Source organism: Phalaenopsis equestris, unplaced genomic scaffold, assembly GCF_001263595.1.
Source record: "Phalaenopsis equestris unplaced genomic scaffold, ASM126359v1 Scaffold000347, whole genome shotgun sequence".
Lineage (NCBI taxonomy): Eukaryota > Viridiplantae > Streptophyta > Magnoliopsida > Asparagales > Orchidaceae > Phalaenopsis > Phalaenopsis equestris.
Window position 1 is genome coordinate 1,564,120 of NW_018164789.1, and position 4,926 is coordinate 1,569,045.

The window sequence follows — 4,926 nt, forward strand, 5'->3', positions numbered from 1 at the left end:
ATATATAATTATTTATTTATATATATTTTCATATTTTAAACCTAAGCTTTAATTTTTACATACAGACCACCTTACCTATGTATGAAAGGGTGCATTTGACTTAAAAAAAAAAGTTAAAATGGTAATTTTCATTTTTGTGATATGAATGATTTGGGTGGTATAAATCTGAAAATTAACTTTGGGTGTTGAATATGTAAATACAAAGGAATTGAGCGGCATGCATGTAAATGCCTTTTTATTCAAATTGATTCAATTTAAAAATCGACACATTAGATGGTAATCCAATCACTATAAACACAATTAAAAATAGAGCCATGTACTTACATAGCACAATATCTATCTATTTACAAATCAAACTAGTAAGGTGGTATGTACCCAAAAAAAATTGAAGTTTAGATGTTACATATGTAAATACATAGGAATTGTGTGGTATGTAGGGCTGTCAAAAAAGTTTGTTGTTCGCGAACAGTTCATGTTCGGTTCGTTAATGAGTTCGTGCTCGATTCATTCGATAAGTAAACGAGACGAACGTGAACAAATTTTTTTTCTTTCGATTAGTTAAACTAACCAAACACGAGCTGTGATTCATTCATTCGTGTTTGAATCATCATTGTTCGAAATATAAAATAATTATATATATATATAAGCGTTCGGTTAGTTAAACGAACCAAACACGAACAGTGATGTGTTCGTTCGTGTTCGAATCGTTATTGTTTGAAATATAAAATAATATAAAATAATTATATATAAAAAAATTTATTATATTTTAAAACATTATATTTTATAAATTATAATATATAATAAATTAATAATAATAATATATTAATATACTATATTAGTAATATGCTAATATAGATATTAAATATTTATATAATATAAGTTATATAATTAGTATAATATATTATTTATATATATTACTATTAGGGATGTCAAACTGGCTCGTCGTTCGCGAACAACTTGTGTTCGGCTCGTTCGCTAAGAAACAAACACGAACATTGACTTCACGAACAATTTCGAACACGAGCTTATTTCAAACAAACTAAATTTTAAACGAACCGAACACGAGCACAAGCTCTGTTCGTTCGTGTTCGGTTCATTTACACTCCTAGGGGTATGTATATAAATCTACCAAATAATAATATTACTTAGCTTATGTGCTATTGAAATTCAGTACACGTATTGGGGCTGTTAAACCATTAAATAATCCATAAAATGAAATATACATTAATTAATCTGGTAAGAATAGAAGGTGAGCAAACAGATGAGTCAGATATTATACAACGAGTAAAGCAATGAATTTCAGTTGCAGAAGTTTATATTGAGTGAAGTTGGCCGGCAGTCCATTTCATGAGAAAAAGAAAAGACACAATAATCCTGTTAATTATAATTAGCCTATGCTTAATAACAAAATTAAGGAAGTTTTGCAAATATACCATTCAATTTTTGCATATATGATAATTAGCCTATGCATAAGAATTTGTGTGGAGGTTGTATGGCATTGTTTAATTAGGTTTATTTTTTCAATAGATGAAATTTATTTATAATATATATGAATTATTACTTATGTCACATGTTATTTTTCAACAAATATAAATTATTAAATATTTTAAATAGTTTTTGTAAAACTAAATCAAAAAAGATAAATACAATTAAATGATTAGATATAGTTATGAATATAGCAATACTAAATAATTTGTCTAATAGTTAGATGTATTATCTAATTGTCAAAACATATGTAATTGGTCATTAAGTGGGTAAGTTCAAATAAACAAACTACTCACATTTTACTCTATGTAGCATTTGCGATGTTTGAAAAAAGAAAAATGCATAAAATAGATCTTTAGATATTCGAACATTACAAGGAAAACTACGGATTAGCGTCATATTCAATTTTAACCCAAAGTTAGTATCTGATTTGAGTTCAATTAGCATCGCTCGTTGAATGAAGATCGAATGTTTGATGCAGAAGAGTTGTGTCACTACGGGAAAACTGTTAATTAGCGTCTGAATTAGCATCAGAAATCTTTCCGAAGCTAAATTAGCGACCGATTAGCTTCCGTTTGTGTCGGCACACATTTCCAAAATCAGAAGAAATGATGCTAGTGAATTGCGTCGAACAAAGGTCGCTAATCCGAAGCTATAGTCACTTAATGGAATCGGGCAGACGCTAAATCCGGCGCTAGACCCCTAAAATATGGCCCTCGAGGATTGCAGCTCTACTTTGTACGCTCTATCTGCTTTGGCTTTGTTCGTCGCCTCCAACATCTCCTAGTCTTCTCCAACAAATCGAGCTCCCTTTCATTGCTCCAACCCCGTCCAAGATGAGAAATCTTTTTCCAGGCCTCCAAACTTTGATTTAGCAGAAGTTTTCATCTTTTTTTTTTCCTCACATAGGTGTTAGATTAAAAAATACAAAGGTTTTGTTAAGGTTTTTTCATATTCTATTGTTAAGGTATCCAATGCAAATGGATTTTATGGATTTCCTTGCATTGTAATAAAATTTTGATGTAAGATATGTAAATGCATAAGAAAATTGTGGTATATAGGTAAATATGAAAAACTAGGTGTGAGATATGTGAATGCATAAGAAATTTGTGCTATAGATATAAATGTGAAATTTTAGGTGTGAGATTTGTAAATCCATAAGAAATTTGTGCTATGTGTACAAATATGAAATTTAGGTGTGAGATATATACATGCTTAAGAAAATTTTGTTTTCTATGCAAATATGAATTTTAGGTGTGATATATGTATACAAAAAAGGAATTTTTTGCTATGCATGTAAAAGTTAAAATTTAGGATTGGGATATATAAATACATTAGAAATTTGTGCTATGTATGTAAATATGAAAATTTGGGTGTGAGATATGCAAAGACATAAGAAATTTATGCTATGTATAAATGTATAAAAATTTAGTTGTGAGATATGTATATAGAAATACATAAGAAATTTGTGTATGTATGTAAATATGAAAAATTAGGTGTAAGATATGTAAATCTATAAGAAATTTGTGATATGTAAGTTTAGGGTGGAGTTAGGCTAGCGTTGATTTTCTCTTGATTTGTGGACTATGAGTTTCAAATATGATGTGTGGGTGGCCTAAGATTTCAAGTAGTATGTGTAATATATAGGTGCACTAATATGTAGAGCTACATTTATGGTACATATAGATATTCAAAGCATTACATCGTGGATATATAAGAGATTATATCCAGAAAGAAAAAGATTAATTGACAAATTTATTGTTGGTGATGAACAGTTTGTGCACGTGACATTGCAGTTGTCTGTTTACCTCTCAGAAAGTAGGTTTCGATGCCCATGTGCGAAGACACGACACGTTTCACTTTTCTGTTTTTACTTGTCTATCTTATATTGCATACTAATCAAGCTTATTAATTCTAATTTTTTTTTGTACCTCATGGTAGGTTCTCAGCCTCCCAACAGACCCCGTGTTTAGAGGACTTCAGGCAACACGTATAGGAGGCTGAAGAAGGCTCGCATTTTTGCTGACAGGTACGACACTCATGCAGCCAGTATGGTGACCCATTATGTTGCCCCTCCTCCCACACCAAGTCCCTCGTAGGCACTGACAGCGACTTTATATATGCTTAAAAATACAAGAATTTGATACTGCTGCTAGAAGATTTAAATTCCCGGCAACGACGCCAAAAACTTGACAACGGTTATAGATTTGATAAAGATGTGTATAAAATATTTAATAATTGCAAAGTCACACTTATCAACGCAAGTATACGTATCGCTCAAGAAATACAGGGCTCTAATGGAGTTCTGGATATCGATCCCACATGGAGTAATATTAGAGACTACGAACTAAGATTTAAAAAATCAATACTTAATCACAACAAAATAGTTCAAATTGCATATTTGTCACTAATAGACAATTGAAATAAAAATATAATTTTAATAAACTCTTCATTAACTAATTCTACTAATAAAGTTTCTAATGTGAAGTTCAATATATAAGAAAGCACAATTCTCTTTGTCAAGAAATTTAAGTGAATGGATAAATTGAATCAGTTCCAAAATATCCTCCAAATTCAGAATCATGACATTTCTGAATAATTAGTTCAGTTTCTTCATAAGGTACATGTCTTCTCATAATAAGATCTTTACATTGTTTATATAAATAAGGCTCATCCCAAAAATATGTTTTCGCATCATGAATGAATTTTCTTTACTGTTGCAATGTCAGCATAGGTGGTAAAATATCACTTACAATATAATTAACAATATCAGCATATCATGGTATTTTCCACTCATTAATATTATAGAGTTGTTCATCAGGGAAACTGTCCGTAATTTCATTGTCGGTGTCAGATAATTCATGATATTCTAATCTCGATAAATGATCAGCAATTTGATATAAGATCTAAATTTGTCAAAAGCATACACAATAGTCAATAACTCTTTTTTAGTAACAGTGTAGTTAATTTGAGCATCGTTAAGAGTTTTACTATCGTTATATATAACTTTAAAGATCTTATCATACATTTGTCCAAGAACAGCTTCAATAGTATAATCACTAGCATCGCACATCAGTTCGAATTGTCTCTCCCAGTTAGGTGAAACTATTATAGGGGATGTGATTAACTTTTCTTTTAATAACTCAAAGGCATTAAACAGTCTTCAGTAAACTCAAATTTCTTGTCCTTTTCTAAAAGTTGGCATAGAGGTTTGGTAATTTTTGAAAAATTTTTAATATAACGCCTGTAAAAACCAACATGTCCAAGAAAACTTCTAACCCCTCTTACATTAGTAGGAGGTGTTAATTTAGATCTAACTTGAATTTTTGCAGGGTCTACTTCCATACCATTTTCCGAAATTTTATGCCCTAACACAATTCCTCCTGCAACCATAAATTGACATTTTTCCCAATTTAGAACTAAATTAGTTCTTTCGCATAA